Below are 20,375 nucleotides of genomic sequence, written 5' to 3' on the forward strand. Positions count from 1 at the left end.
AACACAGGTCTTCAGCCTAGACTTGTCTTGTATTTGGAAACCTCTGCCCTCATTCTGCAACACCCAGACCAACTGCCAGGGGAGATAATCATGACCAATTGAAAGCCCAAGGGACTTCTCCCAAGCTGGGTTTATGGAGCCAAGAAATACCCTGACTCTGGGAGTGTTCCTGACCTGGGAGTGTAAATTCAGCCCTTAAGAGTACATTCCTCTCCACAGAAAGGTACCCTGCATTCTTATTCAACTTGAACTGATGTGCAAAACATGGCAAAAGATTGGTCTTTTGGCATATACCAGCACTTCAACGAAACGTAAGCACTACTTAGCTCATTATTCCAGTTGTTTGTATCTTACTTTTAGCTGTATACCAGCGTCAATCAGTGTCCCTATTTTCTGTTGTGAATCTTGGTTTTCAACTTTCCTGTTGCTTATAAGAATAATAATTGACCAATTCTCACTTGTATACCATATTTCTGTCTAAACATCCAAGGAAGGATCCCAAAGAACCTACCTTTGTGCAGAAACCCAATGTGGCAGCAATGAAGAGAATCTGTGCAGAAACCACACACTCCATTCTGGAACATATTTAAAAGTCTTAAAGCTTCTCAGTGCATTAAAGAGTGAGTCCATGAATAAAAGGTTGAGTGGAGAAGTGAACAAATACTTTGTGTAAACAGTAAATGTACAGAGAGAAGTGGGTGAAAGAGTTAGTGAAAGTGTGCTACATTTTCAGAATGCCCTAGGGAGTACAGGAATTGTCCACCAGAAGTTCACACCTCCCAGGCAATTTGCACAGAGTCAGTGCATTGGGATCTCAGTGGGGTCCTAACACACATCTTGGATGGTATATCCTGTCTTCAATGATCTAGAGACAGGAAAATCTAGGCTAATGTGAACTTACAACATTCAACCATTGCAACTTCCAATTGCAAATGGAATAGTGTCCAACCCACTTTACATTAAATAACAATAATTTCCCACTTAATGTTGTAGTTCTTGAAAAATGTAAGTTTAAGTCAAATGACTTTGAGCAAATCAGGTTTTCCCATTTCAACCAATGTAAAAACTATAGTTAGGTTCCGAAGGGCATTTACACTCAGAAAAAAAAACATTAATACATTATATTACATAAGTTAAAACATTTTACATCCCTTAATTCATATTCACATAAATGAAATAATTTCCAAAATGAAATAAAAGAAATGCGCTGACTCCTTCTATTTACTTCCCACTAACCACCTCTCCTGCTCATCAGTCTCTCCCACTCTCCAACTATTTCCCAGTTTCTATCCCTCTCCTGCTCCCCAAATGTCTTTCTATACCTTGACTCATCTGCTCCTGCTTCCCTCTTGCACTTCCTCATGCTTTCTGTCTCTCCTGCTGGTTGACCCTCCCTCCCGCTGTCTCTCCCAACTGCTGCTGCTCTTTCCTGAGTGAGAGAAGGGGAAGCAAACGGAGTTGTGAATGGGAGGACAGGGAGGGAAATGATAAGGTGAAGGATTGAGTAGAGAAGTGTCAAGTGAGAAAAGTCAGGAGTTGGAGAGAGCAAGGGAGTAGGCCAGGTAGTGGGAGACCACTCTAAAATGGGACCAATTGGTTCACGTCACTCTCTGTAGCCTCAGTATGAAACAGTGCTCCATGTGAAGTATACAAATTGCCTCTGTTATACCCAAAATGTTAAAATGAAATTTGGATGAATGAGGCTGAACTTAAAATTGGAAAATTTTGAATAAATTCTTAAAACAAAAACATTAAGCTATTTTCATTCACTCTTAAGTTTGAGATGTAAGGGATAATTTCACATCTTCCACAATGAAAAGGCTGTACTCATCTCAATGTGCGAGTTAGAAATAAGTCAGTAACTCCGTTGGCCCCATGATCTGATTCTCACTCCCTCAGAACATGATTCTCATGTGCAATGTGAAATCCTGGAATATCCACAGTGGAACATGCTTATGGAATACTGTTTGACCTTTAAGGTGCAGTCACACAGCATCTCAAGACTGCAAGGACAGAAGCAGCTGAATTTAAACCAAGCAAATTTAAAGAATCAAAATATATCTGGAATGCTTTGATTTGTTTCGCTTCAGGTTCTCAATGTAGTTTTGTGCTTGTCTTTAGTGGATATTTCACCATAGCAACCATACTTTTGAACCTACTGTTGTTGCTGAGTATTGATTGGGTTTTGCGACAGGATACGTGGGGATGTGCTGGTGGAAGACATTAATCTGGCTTAAGGCAAGTTTCTCCCCTCACAATGAATAACAGTGACATGCTATAAAAGTAGTTACCTTAAATTATAATATTCTTACAATTCTGTTGTTCAAATTGAATTTTGTGAGTTGAATAAAACCTGTAACCTATTTAAGGCAATATTATATCCAAGCCTGAGGCTGTATACTATGCCAAAGCTAAATCTTTGGCCCGTTGCTTTTCATGATCCATGCTAATGACTTGCCATCTGTGTTAAGCTGGATATAAGTTTACATCAAGGGAAATCTTTTCATTAAATGTCAGCACTTTATCCTTGCAGTTTGGTATAATTTCCAACTGGCTAAGGAATAGCAATTTATCCTAAAACATTAAGAAAACTAATTCATATCTTTGTACATATGCCCATGAAATGTAATGATCCTGAATTTTGTATTAGCTGTAATGGCATCACATTTAATAAAGTTAAAATATTAAATATTGTGGAAAGTATTTACTGAGAATTCAATAAAATGACTGCACTTTTTAAAATGGGTCTCTCTCTTTGAATCAGTGCGGCCTGCTTTCAGAACTGCAATTATCCTTGACCACTGTTTTTTTTTCAAAGTATTCACTTATGTTCCCTCTGTCATTGCAAACTACTGCCCTCTCACAAACCTTCCTTTTGTATTTAAAATCCTTGAACATATTTCCCTTCAATATCTGTGCACATCTCTCATATGATTCCCTGTTTGAAAATCTGCAAACAAGTTTCTGACGTGCTAATAGCACCAAATTGAATCTGATTTTAACTCTATGTAATCAAGTAGGTATTAAATGCATCAAAACTAAGTCCTTGCACGTCAGCTTTGGTTAAAATTGTGAACGATATTTTCTGGTGGCCATGGTCATGATGCATTATCCTTTTTTGTAATTCATAGGCACTCTTTGCAGCTAATGACATTCCTAACCTCCTCCTCCTTCTTCGTCACTACCCTCTTGTGAGTCTTCTCAGGCAGCCTGCTCTGAGATGGTTCCATTCCACATTTATAGCCAGAGCATTGCCTGCAATGGTTTGCCTTCCTGTTCCACATTATGAAGCTCCCCAGATCTATCCTAGAAAACTTACATATCTGCAACAATATCTGATGCAGAAGTGAAGTTAGCATGTAGAAAGAAACTTATGATACCTAGTACTAGATCTCCACCTCCTGACCCCTCTGCTGCTTCTGGGCTGTCATTCATCTGACATCCAGGCTTCATCAAATCCTCTACCATACCATTACTCATCAGCATTGTCATCTCAGTCTACCTACTTTAAATCATCATCCATAATTTGCTAATCTTGATTTCAGGGCACTCCTTGCCTCAATAAATACTGCATCATTCTCACCTTGCTGTCAGATCCTGCTAGTGACAATGTCGTAATCAACCCTTTCCTCAGTAAATTCCCCAGAAGTTCAAGTCTCTGAAGGGAATTGTCTGCCTGTTTCTTTGTAAGCATCCCACAACATGAAATCTGCATCCCCCATCCTCACCAGCCCAAACTTGCCAGTGCACCGACACTGGGGGAGATTTCAATGCAGCAAAAATGTGGAATATGAGGGATCCCAGCAACACACGAGGAACAAGGAAGTAAATGCAATCCATCTGTTCATGGCTTTTTAATCCAGCTATTGTTTTTGTATCAGATGTCTAGGTTTCCTGAACAATTCATTCTCATGGCTCAAGGACAGATCAGATCAGTCAATGTCAATAGAACTAGAATCACATAATAGAATAGAACAAGAATCCCTTAAGTATGGAAGCAGGCCATTTGGCCCATCGAGTCCACACCAACCCTTCAAAAAGCATCCCATCTAGACTCACCCCCCCCCCTCTACCCCATCCCTGTAACCCTGCATTTCCCATGTCTAATCCATCCAACCTGCACATCTTTGTGGAGTAAACCAGAGCATCGGAGGAAACTCATGCAGACACAGGGAAAATGTGCAAACTCCACACAGTCACCCAAGGGTGGAATCCAGGTTCTTAGCAATGTGAGGCAGCGGTGCTAACCACTGAGTCACCATGCTGCACTACCTGAAGGGATATTGAAAAGTTAATTGTGAAGGTGGGGAAGCAGAGGAAGATCATGCAATTGCAACGTGGCAGGCTAATACTGCAACCTGGAAGGGGCCACTACAAGGTAGCAATTCCTGCTAAAAATGGAAGAAATGTGTCAAAGACAGATTGCCAATAGCTGAGCAACAGGACCTTGGTGTCATGTTCCTGGAAAGAGTGCCAGCAGTAATTTAATGATCTAATCAGTGTAGGAGAACAGTGAGTACAATGACAAACTCAACTACATCCTGCTATACACATAACACCAACCTCTTCACTCTGCCTTCCCAAGTCTGCTCCTCCACATCAACCCTCACATCAACTTACCTTGTAGCTGCATCAGTGCTTTGTCTATGCACTTCCTCAAAACCCATCTGTCCATCCATCTACCTTCCATTATTCTTCTCCCCCATTTTTCAGGATGGGAGAATAGAAAAAGCCAGAGAGAAACAGAGAAACAGAGATGACCCTCTATCTACTTAGAGTTTTCAATCTTCTACAGGACTCATTGTGTCCCATAAACTGGGCACCACCTCAGATAATAACTCTTTGGTAGAACCAGCATGTCAGATCTGTAGGTTTTCAGCTGAACAACAGCAGCTGCTGGAAGACAGAGACCACGGTGCATTAAAGAACACAGGATAATCCAGGTTCTGGTCAGCAACAGGCAAATACTGAATCTTAGAGGTTATTCCTGAAGAGCTAACTTCTGGATCAACAACAATACGCAGGCAGATGCTCTACTTGCATCATGCAGACCTTCAGAGAGACTGGAGGAGTCTGAGTGAAATATTGGAGACATGATCTTCACATGGCATTGCAATGAACTTTGTTCATGGAAAACATCACCACTACCTGAAATATTGAATATGGGTGTCATGGCTGGTCTGCCTTTACTAACAACTTATACTTCTGCATGTCCCCTTCAATAGAAAATCTAAATCTTGACTGTTCAGTATTTCACAGATGTTCAGCAAGGTGACTTTTAGCTCACTGCTTGCAGGGAGTTCTAGTTGGACCATGAGAGAGAAAATGGTGAAAGAGGCTGTGGCCATGGAAGTGTCAAGCATGTTTTATTTGGATGAAGTGAGTGGAGTTGGAGAAAAAGTTGTTCAATGAGCGAATAAATACAGAAGGTGGCTAGTGGGGATGTGTTGGGTATCCATTCAAGGGAAAGGTGGTGATCTCTCAGAACATCCTGCTAGGTGCTGGTGATGTACAGGGCTTGGCTGAAGGATTACTATGGGAACCTGCATGAGTTCTAGCACTACCTGCTTTTCATGGAATATTTTGAACATTTTGTTTCAGTCCTGCTCAGGCCTAATCTCTCAACCCTTTTTCTGGTACATGATGACTGGATCCAAAATGTTTCCTGTTCTATTCTGAAGTGGAAAGTTTTGACAACTTTGCTTCCAAGTTCCCCTGCTCTTTAATTTCAGATGGTCTATTTCCAACTTTTTCTCTCCTTGATATCTCTTTCCATTTCTGTGGATGGTTGTTGTGAAGGGTGCAGAACTTACACTACCATCAAGCTTTATTACCACAGTAGGACATGTTGTATTCATTGTACAATTTGTAGCCAGTCAGTTAGCAACAGTGATTAAGGGCAGACATATACTTTGCAGCACTGAGCACGATCCATATGTAGTCTTCAAATGAAGAGCCCATGTTCATTTTTCACCAATCCTTGTGTATGATTGGTGCATTTGCATCCAAAAATAAGAATGTAACTTAAACTATGAATCACTATTTATTCATATATAAGGGGCATCATGGTGGCTCATTAGTTAGCACTGCTGCCTCACAGTACTAGGGACCCAGGTTCGATTCCAGCCTTGGGTGACTGTCTGTGTGGAGTTCGCACATTCTCCCTGTGTCTGCGTGGATTTCCTCCGGGTGCTCCGGTTTCCTCCCACAATCCAAAGATGTGCAGGTCAGGCGAATTGGTCATGTTAAATTGCCCATAGTATTAGGTGCATTAGTCAGAGGGAATTGGGTCTGGGTGGGTTACTCTTCGGAGGGTTGGTGTGGACTTGTTGGGCTGAAGGGCCTGTTCCTACACTGTAGGGAATCTAATCTATTATAAGCTGACTCCCACAGCTACCTTGACTCTACATCCTTATATTTCACTCCCTGGAAACCTCCACTCCATTCTCCCAATTGCTCTGTCATCATTGCTTCTGATCAAATGATGCAACCTTTTCTGCAACTTGATTGGCATGACCCTCAACCACATCCATTCTATTTCACACAGTTCTGTTCTCTCCACTTCCCCTCCTAATGTCACAAAAGTGTTCATCCCGCCCTGACCTTCCAAGTAAAAAATATATTTAAAGATCATTGTCCACCATTTTTGCTGAATCTGGCATGATGTCACCACTAAACACATTTCCTTAATCCTCACTTTTCAGCATTGTGAAGGGATCATTTCCTTACTGAACCCCTGGTCCACTTCTCAGTCATTCACCATGTCCTCTCATTTTCCTAAAGAACTCTTCTGTGCAAGTACAGGAAATGCAACACTGGTCCTTTTAATTCCTGCCTTCTCACTGTGTAAGAGCCCAGATATTCCTTCCATGTGAAATACTGATCTAGAAGCACTAAATTTCTCAACTTAGTAAAGTGAATTCATCACTCACGATGTTGTCTCCTCTAAACTCAGAAGACCAAAGGCAGACTGAGAGACCAGAACATTTTGCAGAACATTTTCATTCAGTCTTGAAGTGTGACCCTGAACTTCAAATCCCTTTCCAATTTGATTTGCCATCTTACTCCCACTCTGACTTTGCTGACCTTGGTTCTGTACTACTGTATTAAAGCTCACTTCAAACTTGAGGTACAGTACCTCATCTTTCAACTGGCTACTTTACAGACTTCTGAACTCAATATTGAGTACAACAGATTGAGATCAAGATCTCTGTCTTAATTTTGCTTTGTGTTTCTTGCTGTTTTCCCTTCCTCATTTAAGTTTTGCTTTTTTCACCATATAGTCAAATGTCAAGCTTTCTGTTATTCAAACCTCTTTTATGTCTTTATCTTTGGCCTTGCCAAATTCTTTTATCACTTATGTTGTATGCTGCAGACCAGCCCACTGCACTCATGATAATGGTTCTTGCAGCCATCCTCTTTAGAACTTGCTTGGTTGAGTGTGGCAGAGGAAAACCACTTCCTGGTCTAAAGAGAAGGGTCTCTTGTGATTTTCAAGTCATAGATGTGAATTTTCCAACTACTGCATAATGACAGCAAAGGCAAACCAGTTGGGAAAATATGACAAAATTGAAAAAAAATTGATTTTCAATGTCAAGAAAGAAAAGTCCATTTTGCAATGTCTTTTGAACATGAATCTTACTAGTGAACTTTGAGATGTCTATCTGATGCTTTAATGTGTTATCAATCTAATCACACCCTGTTGGTATTCAGTTTCCTGTACCCCCATGCACTGGAGAGAAACTAGATGGTGACAGTTCCCGACATGGAAGTCAGAGTGGGTACCTAGAAACTCCAGCTTGCTGCTTGTTCCTCCAGGCTTCCCTCATGGACAACAGTGCCTGACATCTCAGGTTAAGCTTCATGTATGGCAACCAGCTATGCCCCTTGTTCACAGTGATTAGCATTGGATAGTCACCATCTCATCACATCCTCGTGGCATATCCTCATGGCACCATGCTACATCAGTGTTACATCCTCAGCATGTGGTAGCAGCTTACTGAGAAAACACACTACATGTGCTCCAACCAAAGGTCCCAATGTTGAAGTGAAATAGTCAGAGAGGACTCTTGTCAGTCCGCAGTCAGTCAAGGGCAGTGTCCAATCCCTTAGTCCAGGTGTTTGACACAGTGAGTTTGATACTTAGGCAGTCAGGATCGGGGTTCTGGATCATTACACTTAGAGGATTGGGACACAGTCAGTCCCGCAGTGTTCAGTGCAACCCACCCAAGGATTTTGATGTTAGTCAGGGAGCTGCACTAAAATCAGTCAGGCCCCAAGTCACTGATCAGTCAGGGCATCTACCTATTGCCTTCCCAGCTATCATCCCCCAACCCCAATCCCCACCCCCACCCCCACCTCTCTATTTATCTCTCAGCCCCATTTCCCCTCCATATTCCTGATGAAGGGCACATGCTGGAAGCACTGATTCTCCTGCTCCTCGGATGCTGCCTGAACTGCTGTGCTTTTCCAGTGCCACACAGTTTGACTCTGACTCTCCAGCATCTGCAGTCCTCACTTTCTCCTAGTCACAGAACTAATCATGTTAAATATTAGAACTTCCATGACTATGTTTGTTAACTATGAATAATTTACACAGACCCATTTATGATATTGCTGAGGAAACCGAACATAAGCTATAACAAAATATTAGCAATGATAGAAAATCAATTTATAATTGAGAGAGCTTGAAACTATCCCATAAAAGAACAGCTAATATTTAATTTTAGATTTTGTACAAACTGTACAATATTTTCCATGGAAGTATAACTGGATACATGTCGATTTTGGGACTGAATCTAACCCTAAAATGAAGTCAGTCCTGTTTGAGTAATCATTCATTGGAATAACATCACCAATGTCAAAGATCCATGTTGAGGTATTCTGTGACTGCCCTTCTTGGAGTCTTCATGTCTCACTGTATGTAGGATGTGGATGTTGACTGACCACAATACCAACAATCTGTTTCATTTCTGATGTTCTCCATAGAGATTCATTGGAACCATGTCCAATGGATCCAGGCTCAGCAGGGGTCATTGTCACGCTTGCTGTATGTATTGCTGCAAAGGCACACAGAGGAATGCAAGAGGAACAGATGTACCAAGAAGCCACAGACCAGCAGCAACTTCCAGCATTGTCAAACATGAAAAAGTCACAGCTGAAGGATCCCTCAGGATGGCAAGGAGGTGGAGGAGGGCCAGAGTCTGTCATCCACAATGTCATTTCATCCACATGACTGAGGTTCAATGCCACCGTAGACTGAGGACGTCCAAGGATGTCCACTGTCACAGAACTATGCCATCTGCTGGAGTTGGGATTTATGAATCCCAGACTGACTGCAGTGTTGAAGCTTTCTGCCACTGGCTGCTTCCAGGGATCCATGGGCATCTCTGTAGGATCCCACCAATGCGTTGAGGCTGTTACTGGTGCAGTTTGTACCAGATCCCATTGCTTCAGCTCATTTCCCCAAAGCCTTGTCGGTGCTGCAGCCTGGCAGTAGGTTTTGCCTCCTGAGGATGAAGTTCTGATGCTGCAATGGTCTGGATGATGGAGAATTTGCAGTACAGTCCAGCCAGAATATGCTGAACAGCCAGACCATGCTGGGCTGTGCACAACTGGGATGTGCAAAGAGGGGAATTAATGGATGCTGGAGGGTACGGAGAGTGACAGCTCCCTCCTTACAAGGAGCTCCTTCGAAGGAACATCATCTTCTGCATGACAGAACGCTGCAACATTGGGCACAATGAGCCAGACAGGACTTAATTTGCAGCTTCTTCCAATTCATCAGAGCTGGTGCAGTGATCACTTATTGACTGTCAATTTGTTGCTGCTCAAAAAACAGTCTCTGTATACTCCTAGCAGCAAATTCAGCATTTCTTTGCTTGTTCTTTCTTCACGTTTGTAGTTGATGAATAAAAGCAAACATTTTCAATCATTTGAAGGCTTTCCATTATATGATGTTTGCAAGTTGAAGGATGGAAAGACATTTGGCAGCGCCAGACAAGAGGCCAAATGCTAAGATGGGGGAAAAGCTTCTAAGATGGGATAACACAAAGGAAGGGTAAACTGTGTAGCTTGTTTCTTAAATAGCAATACATTTATGAAAGTGCACTTATTTCACAATGAAATATCAACCTAGCCACCGATGTGCCCTCAGAAGCATTTATATTTAATTCCTTCCCATTATGTGGACTGTGAGGGCAGATCCTGGCTGACAGTGCGTGACCAGTGCTTCATATATTGTGCTTGACTTCAAGGATCGCAGGAGGTTCCAACAGTGGCAAGTATTTCCGTCACTGTTGAGTGGATGATACCATGAGCATGGTGTCATAGTAACATGAAGCGTCATTAATGAGGCAAACTACAGAGAACAGAATAAGAAACTTGCCAGAGCTCATGGAATTTGCCAATATTGACACTCAGTCAATACCTGGTAAGGTTTATCCCATGAACTCTATTTCTCTCCATAGGTGTTGCCATTTCTGCTGAGTATCACTAGCATTTCCTGTTTTTGGTTTTGGTTTTGTTACCTACTCTCTTTACCTGACTTGAGCTATGTGTGACTCCAGTTCTGTAACAATGTGGTTGGCACTTCACTTTGGCCTGAAGGAAAAGAACACAAATATATTTATACCAGTTGCTGTCATCCTATTTTGAAGTATCATACAGCCTATTTTTTGTTGTGATTTTATTATGAGGCCATACCATAAATTAGCACCTAGCTAAAATAGAATTCTTTCTCTGCAAAATTGCAAGATTCTTTTCTCAGGTAAATATATATTTTCCAGAATATAATCAAATACCTTATCATAAAATGCAGATGGAAGATAAGACAAAACAGATTAAAAGATTCTAATATGAAAAATATAAAGAGCTTTCTCAGATCAGTGATTCATTCATTTGAAAGAATAAACTGGCAAGGGATTTGAATGACTTTGCCTGCTGAGTGTGACAGCTTGCTTTTGACAGCAAAACTGCTTGGTGCAATTTTGAGCTGAAAATTCAAAGATGTTTAGAGACCAAACCTAGACTTCTAACTCTCTTCAAACATTAATAATCTCAGTTTAAGGTGGCTGCTGTGATGCTTTAGTCATTACATCATTGATAATTGTTTTGCACTTTTCAATTTCCTCCATCAACTTGTTCCTGTTCTGATAAACTGAATGCATACAGTCATACAGATGTACAGCACAGAAAGGGAACCATTAATCCAACTCATCCATGGTGACCGGATATTCTAAATTAACCTAGTCCCATTTGTCAGCATTTGGTCCATATCTCTCTAAATCCTTCCAATTCATATACCCATCCAGATGCCTTATATATTTTGTAGTTGTACCAGCCTCCATCACCTCCTCTGGCCCCTTAGTAGTGCCAAATGTTCTTCAGTACCTTGACCAACTGGACATTATTCATGGGTAAATCTTGAAAATGGATTTTAGTAGAATTTATAATTCGGCAGGTTATCTTGCCTTCAACAACAATGACTTGTACTTGTGGAATGCCTTCAATTTGAAAAGATTCCAAGGAGAACCAAGATAAAAGTTGAGAAAATGGATTAAAGAAGCAGACATAGAGCCCTGGAAGAGGCCTTGGGAAATATGTCAAAGCATTTGGTGAAAAACCTGAATGTTCAGAAGATTTCTCAAGACAGACAAGAGTTTTAAAGATGGAGTTATAGTGCTGAAGATCAGCTGTTAGTGTTGAACTAGGGGGTTGTGATGAGCAGGAGTCTAGAACAGTGGTGGACCAACATTACAAATGGTGCAAGGTGGGATGTAAATTGGAGAGCTGGGCAAGGTGAGCCCCTTAAATTCATTGTGATGGGTTTAGGCAACGAATGGCAGCCAAGTGACCTAAGGAAGTAATAGTTAAATTTTGTACCAGTTTGAATTCATGAACAGCTCAGATTGAGGGTCCAGCAAAAAGGACTTTGCAAGAATTGTGTAGTTGCAGCACTAATAGGAATGCAATAAAGGCAAAGCTAAGCAATGCTTTAGATGTGAATAAGTTATATCTATGTATTCGTGTTATAGGGAATTTGAAGCTCAGCTCAAGATCAAATGGAACAGATTTTATACAGTATGGTACAACCTCAGTGAACAGTGAAGAAGAGGAAGTCCAGTGAATTTTTTCACACACTACTTAGCAAGATTTAAGATTAAAATTGAGAAAGGTATAATTGTGCCTTAAAAATTAAAGTAATTTTAAACTGATAAGATGCATTAGGAGAAAACAGACTGGAAACTTCTATTGTCTAACTAAACAATAGAACTGTAGCAAAAGTAATTTAAAATAGAGTATAGGAAACAAACATATATAACATTAAAAATAAGAACAAGATAGTCAATAATGATGTACCACAGATAAATAGAGAAACGAAGGCAGCGTTGAAACTAAGTACATTAGCAATAATGGTGAAATGTTAAAAGGAATTGCAAAAAAGGTTATAAAAATATTTTTTACAAATAGGAAAGAAGAATTGCACAATTAAATTATCAGGGAATTTAAAACTATATAAAGTATTGTCCAGACACATAAATAATAAGACCCATGAGAATAAGAATAGGGCCATGGAATGAGAGACAAACTAAACTCACAGGTACAACACAAAGACTGCGGAGCTGTTAAATCATCACTTTGTCTTGATCGCTACCAGTAAGATTAACATAATGCCATGGAGAAGAGATTAACAAAGATATTGAGATAGAAAGTTAAAAAAAAGTTGATGAAAAAAATTAGAATGAGATATTTGGCGTGGATGGATTGCACATTCATACCTTAAAAGTATATGCATATATCAATTTATTGGAATTCTGCCAGAGGTGTGTGGGTCCTTTATTTAAAATCAGAATCAGAACAAGTCCAGGAAACAAGAGACCAATTAAATTAAGGTCAATGGTGGGAGAGAGAATGAAATTCTAGTCCTGTCTTGAATGTGTTGTCAGAGACCTGTTTCACTTAGTGCTGGGAAATGGCACTTGCACCTCAACAGTATCGACTGACTAAACTGTTACATTGACTCACTAAGAAAGGAGGTCATTGCAAGGTTAATAAACATAAAAGCATGACTTACTTTCAATTTTATAATGGCAACATATTATGTTTACTAAACAGGGATGTAATTCTATGTAAAATAGCTGAGGTTGGGCATTTTATAAGTACTTATTTAGTATCAAGTGAGATACTTATGATGTTAAGTCAACCTTCTATGGAAAAGACAGAATGTAATTTGATATGGAACATAACAAGGCAATTGAGTTTGGCAAGTCAGTGGATCTGCAATTTATTGAATCAGGACATTATTGCACCTCTAAATAGAAGCCAAACTTTCTCATCAGTATATTGGGAAAAAAAGTAATAACGACATTGGGTGATAAAATATGGATTGACAAAAAATCAAATTGTCTTCAAGTCACATTGACAACTTGCTTTGTGAGTTAACTTTAGTTATTGGACACTCAAACCAGTCTAGAAACTGGCCTTGGTATATGTGAGTTAAACTCTGTGATGAAGTACTCTGAAGTAGGAAATTACTTACGAGCAACCAAAACAAATCCGTACCAAATACTTGATCCATTCATGTTCCAAATAAATTAAGCTTTTTTTCAACACTTCACAATCTAATCTTCCTGGTAGATAGTTTAATACAACTAGTTTCATATTTTTTTAATGGGTGAAAACAGTAAATGTACTAATCCTGGTAAGTTAAGAAAATGGAAAGAGGTTTGTTAAAACCTGATGCACTGATTCTTAAGGATATGGTATTCTATATGTCACATAATTCAGTGAGATCCTGTGCCTGGGGCATACTATAGATGAATTGAATGCTGATTGAATGTTATTGGATATTCATTTGTTGTGGGTTAATGCACTCTATGCAAACTGTGAGTGAAGAGTTTACAAATTGATCCTCCTGAAACACATGATTGAGAGAAAGGAAATTGTAAAAATTAAATAACTGAATGTGAGTCATCATCTGCTTGATTGCTTTGCAAAATGAATATTAGTGAAGGGAAGGTAGTGGATGTGAATAATTCGTTCTGAGTTATTTTCTGGGAAGGTGATGGCTGAGTGGAATTATTGCTAGATTAGCAATCCAGAGACCCGCAATGCTCTGCCACCCAGCTTTGAATCCTGCCATGGCAGGTGGTTAAATTTGAAACTGCTGTTTGGTGTCTGGTTCCTTCAGGGAGGAAAACTGTCATATTTCCTGGTGTGGTCTACATGTTATTCCAGACCCTCCACTATGTGGTTCACTCTTAACTGCCTTCCAGGCAAATAGGGATGAGCAATAAATGCTGGCCTAATCAATGATGTCCATATCCTGTGAATGAGTGAAAAAAGGATTAACAATCCTTTTTTATATTAATCTATATTAATTCTATTTTTTTACTCAGAGAGAAGGGAATCTGTTAATTATATATTAACATATTTAATATTATGCAAATAGTAGACATTGACTGGGGAATAATTTGATCTCCCCCCCCCCTATAAAAATAGACAGTTGAAAATTGTGGTCATTGTGTGAGGGAATCTGTGTGATATGACCACAATGAAGGTTTTATGAGTAAGGTACTTATGTTTCTATGTAAAAAAATCTTGCAAAAGTTTTAAAAGGGTCCTTTTTGAAATAATAGCAGGGCAAAAAGAGTTCACTAATAAAAGTTTAGGACCAATATTAGTATGGATTCACCAATGAGAGAAAAACACGCAGAAAATATGCTACAATGTATTTTTTTTAACTTACATTGACATGAAAGACAGCACAATGCAAGAATTTATGACTAAACTTTGTGCACAAAGAAAATGCTAAAATTTAGAGTTATATTCTAACCTTATAACACAAAACTCACTCTCACCAAGGAAAGACTTGACCAAGCATGATTATTCAGCAATATTCACTTTCTGGGATATGTGAGGCACAGGTAACAAGGCATTTAGCATTCCATTCCATTTCTTAAAATTACAGTGGGTTGTCTCTCCCAGGAATTTGAAGGGATCAAAGCCAAATTAGTTATTAAGAGGAGACATCTCATTACACATTAGGAATATTCCTCTGAATTCTGGTCTCCTTCCGAGAGAAAGGATGTTGTCAAGCTTGAAAAGGTTCAGAAAATATTTACAAGAATATTGCCAGAGTCGGAGGGTTAGAGCTAGAGGAAGAAACTGATTAGACTGAGGGTATTTTCCCTCGAGTATTGGAGACTGAGGGATGACCTTATAAAAGATTGTAAAATCATGAAGTGCACATTTAGGCTGAATAGCCAAGGTCTTTCCCTCGACATAGTGGAGTCCAAAACTAGAGCGCATAGGTTTAAGGTGAGAGTGGAAAGATTTAAAAGGGACCTAAGGGCAACATTTTCACACAGACGGTGATGCATGTATTGAATGACCTGCCAGAGGAAGTGGTGAAGGCTGGTACAATTACAACATTTAAAAGGCATCCAGATGGAAAGAAGAATAGTCAAAAGGTATGGCGCTGGAAAAGCAAAGCAGGTCAGGCAGCATCCGAGCACCAGGAGAGTAAACCTTTCTGGCATAAGCCCTTCATCAGGAATGTGGAGGAAGATGGGGGCTGAGAGATAAATAAGAGAGTGAGGTCAGAGGTGGGGGGGATAGTAGCTGGGAAGACAATAGGTGGATGCAAATGGGGGGTAATTGTAATAGGTCAGTGCGGAGGGTGGATCAGATAGGTGGGAAAGAAGGTGGATAGGTAGGGTAGTTCAAGACGGCCGTGCTGAGTTGGTGGATTGGATCTGGGATGGGGTGGAGGGAGCAGAGGTGAGGAAACTGGTGAAGTCAATGTTGATGCCACGTGGTTGAAGGGTCCCAAGGTGAAAGATGAGGCGTTCTTCCTCCAATTGTTGGGTGACTTTGATTTGGTGGTGGAGGACAGGCAATGAAGGGCTTATGCCTGAAACGATGACTCTCCTGCTCCTTGGATGCTGCCTGACCAGCTGTGCTTTTCCAGCGTCACTCTTTTTGACCCCTACTCTCCAGCATCTGTAGTCCTCACTTTTTTCTAGTTGCTGCTTTTCAACTGAAGCCTGGATATTGTCCAGACATTTCTGCATTTATATATGGACTGCTTCAGTATCTGAGGAGACATGAACAGTGTTGAACATTGTGCAATCTGAAGAACTTCTGCAGAAGTGTTCTGAAGCTGAGATGACTGATTTCCAACAATCACAACCACTTTCCTGTGTGTCAGGTATGATTCCAATCAGTGGAGAATTTTCCCCAGATTCCCATTGTTTCCCATTTTGTTAAGGGATCCTGAATGCCCCATTCAATCAAATGGGATCTTGGTGTCAAGGGCAGTCACTCTCACCTCACCTCTGTCATTCAGCATTTCTGTCTATATTTGAACCAAGGCTTTAATAAGGTCAGGCTGCGATAAAAGAACATTGGAAGAAAGTGAGGACTGCAGATGCCGGAATCAGAGTGGAAAGTGAGGTGCTGGAAAAGCGCAGCAGGTCAGGGAACATCCGAGGAGCAGGAGAATCGACATTTCGGGCATAAGCCCTTCATCAGGAATGAGCACTGACCTATGTGAGGATGCGAGCATTGATCTGACCAAAACCAATCCAAGCTTGCCAAAGGTCATTCTTGATGAAGGGCTTATGCTGGAAACGTTGATCCTCCTGCTCCTCTGATGCTGCCTTACTGCTGTGCTTTTCCAGCACCACACTCATAAAAGAACATTGGGCAATTAGGAATGGGCAATCAATGCTGGCCCAGCCAACAACACCCCCACCCCATGAATTAATAAAAAAAGTGGTATCCTTTGGAAGGAAATATGAGAAGAGCACATGCTCCTTGGAGAGTAAGTGTCAAACTATAATGCAGAATCAGAGGGATCAGGTGTAGAGATGTACAGAAAGTAACAACATAGGCTTCTCAGCCCATTAAACATACACAAGGAAGTCTGGATTCATTTCTGGAGCCAAAAAATTCAAAACAAGTGAACTTTTATTCAGACTTTAAAATCCCAATCCCCTAAGGACATATCCATCCTGGGCCTCTTCCACAGCTTACGCAAGGCCACCCGCACACTGACGGAGGAACACCTCATCTTCCACCTCGGGAGTCTACAACCACATGGCCTGAACAGTGAATTCACCAGTTTCCAAATCTCCGCCCCCCCCCCCCCCCCCCCCACCCAATCCTGGATCCAACCTTCCAATTGAGATCCACCCTCTTGACCTGACCTACTTGTCCATCTTCCTTCCCACCTATCTGCTCCACATTTCCCACCGACCTATCACTATCACCTCCTATCTTCACCAACCTTTCCCCTAGCCCCACCCCTCTTCCTCTCATTTATCTCTCAAACCCCTTCCTCCTGCCCTGACCTGAAGAAGGGTTCTGCCCGAAATGTTGACTCCTTTGCTCCTCAGATACTGGCAGACCTGCTGTACCTTTTCCAGCGCCACGCTTTATCAACTCTGATTTCTCTAGCATCTGCAGTCCCCATTGTCTCCTACTTAAAACTAGAAGGTTGGTGAGACTGCATTGAACTGTGAACAAGCCTGGTGTCCATAATGGACATTGAGGCTCTGGAGAAAGACCAAAAAAGATTTACCAGCATTATATCAGGATTATTCCACTCAAGATATATTGAACATGCTGGGACTTTTTTTCTCTAGAAAATAGACCTAAGTGTGACCTGACAGTGGGTCTTTAAGATTATGAAAGAGCATGATTGGATAAGCATAGAGAATATGTTTCCAGCTGTGGGGACAGTTTCAGAACTATGAGTCATTAGTATAACATAGTCAAAAATAAATCTCAAAAAATTCAGGCAAAACATCTTTAATTGGAATGGTTAGAATACGGTAACCAATATAACAACGCGTTACTGAATGAGCTCGATATGTAAATGTATTTAGGAGAAATTTAAATAAGAAGGTTAGGGAGAAGGAACTGTAAGCATATGTTAATGGGGTTAAATCAAGTACAGTGAGAGAAAGCTGATGGAAAACATAAATATCTAACCTGTATCTGTGCTATAAATAGTGTATAAGGTTACGTGCTATGTAACTGAAGGTAAAAGAAAAAAAAAATGTTTTTTGATTAGTGAAGGAAAGCAAGAGTCCAGAGATAACTTTCTCAAAAAAAGCTCATTGTTGAGTGATCTGGAAAGAAGCAGGAAGCTGTTGCTTCAGATCTTTAAAGATTTGCTTCATTCGTACATCTTGAAGTGTTCATTGATAAGGCTAATCACATAAAATGAAAGAAACAATTATTGTGTGAAACAATGATTAAAGATTGGAAGAATAAAATAAAATTGCATTAAAAAATTATCATAAAAGGAAACAAATCAAGAAAATAGGGAATTTTTATAAAGGACATATATTGAATTAGAGTGTGTAAGAGATTTGTGCTTTTTATTCATTCCAGAACTGTGAGCATCACTGGCAAGGCCAGCATTCATTACGTATTCCCAACTGTCCTTGAGAAAGTGATGGTGAATCATCTTGAACTGCTGCAATCTATGTGGTAAAGGTTATGCAAATATTTAAAGCAGTAAGACACCTTATACAGTTATGTTTTGTGAGCAGTGAGTTCGCCATATTTTCTGGGCCACTGGGTAAATATAAGCAAAGCAAAGTATCCCAGCCTGTCCTGATTCTTGAACAATGTGTTGTTCCTTTATGATGCTGTATTATACTTTCTTTAAAATGGCATTAATACACCTTGATACATCAATACATTTTAATTGTGACAAAATTACATTTAAAAATCTACATTAACATTAAATTGTTCTGCAAATTTCTTCTGCACCCACTTCCAGATTTATGTTAGAAATGAAATGGCATCAAGGTACAGGAAGACCAGAGGTTGGCTAATGTGATGCAACTATTTAAGAATGGTGGTAAGGAAAAGATGGAACTAGAGATTGGTGAGCCTGCCATCAGTGATGGGCAAGTTGTTGGAGGGAAGTCTGAGGGCCAGGATTTACATGAATTTGGAAAGGCAAGGACTGATTAGGGATAGTCAGCGTAACTTTGTGCATGGGAAATCATGTTTCACTAAATTGATCGAGTTTTTTAAAGAAGTAACAAAGAGAATTGTTGAGGGCAGAATAGTGGACATGATCTATATGGACAAGGTTCCTCCTGATAGACTGGTTAGCAAGGTTATGTCACATGGAATACAGGAAGAACTAGCCATGACACTATGACTCTATAATATAGTTCTTAGGGCTAAAGGGATCAAAGAGAATTGAACAAAAGCAGGAACAGGGTATTGAGCATGATGATGAATCATGATCATATGGAATAGAAGAGCAGGTTCGAAGAGCTGAATGGCCTACTCCTGTTCTTATTTTCTATATTCCTCTTACTATCTTGTAGTTGTACTGCTTTGGCAGTACTTTTGACTGAAGGGTGCCCTGTTGATACTTCCTGCAGAAGTATCACCAAAGCAAATGTGCCTCAACCACTGTACCCTGATTATCCCACCTTTTAATTTCACAGCCAATTTTCCTTTAATATAACTGGCACCAATCGCAAGAGATTAGCAACTGCATTATGATATTAACCATGAACCTTTTAAGAGTCGAGTACATTAACATGTGCATTCTTTTCACATACAGCTGGTTTCCATTACGCTCCACAAGGGGGCGAATATATACTTAGCATTAGACCATCCCACTAGCATAACACTATAGTTTGTTATTACTTAAACATTGCCTGCTGGATAAAGATCTAGCTCTCAAACATATCAAAATCTGTATGAACCTACAAGACTTGGTTTCCTTCACAGATTTGCAGAACAATCTGTGGTATTTGTGGTTAGAAGGATCCAGTTCCTATTTCTCTTTCCTTGACTGGGTCTAAGGGCCTATTTGGTTTACAGCAGCAGCGCAGCAAGCACTAGTGAGTCTTAACCAGCAGATGCACTTGTCTAAACAAGATAGAATTCATTGCATGCTAACAATCAGGTACAAGCTGCACAAGTAAGGTACATATTGTTACTATAGATATAGGCCTACACTCCATTAGATTCAAAGATGTTCTGCCTTATCCCTGCCCATTCATTCACCCTCTGGTAGGTACTCATGTGACTCGGCCAACATTGTCTATCTCATACGCTGCAGGCAATGATGCCTGGAGGCATAATACATTGGTGAGACCAAACAGACACTACAACAACTGATGAATGGACACTGCACAACAGTTGTCAGTAGGAATGTTCCCTTCCAGTCAGGGAACACTTCAGCAGTCAGGGACATTCAACTTCAGATCTTTGGGTGACCATCCTCCAAGGCGGACTTCGGGATACACAACAATGCAGAGTGACTGAGCAGAGGCTGATAGCCAAGTTCGGAACCCACGTAGATGGCCTCAACCGGGACTTGGGGCTCA

This window comes from Chiloscyllium punctatum, chromosome 11 (genome assembly GCF_047496795.1).
Source record: "Chiloscyllium punctatum isolate Juve2018m chromosome 11, sChiPun1.3, whole genome shotgun sequence".
Classification (NCBI taxonomy): domain Eukaryota; kingdom Metazoa; phylum Chordata; class Chondrichthyes; order Orectolobiformes; family Hemiscylliidae; genus Chiloscyllium; species Chiloscyllium punctatum.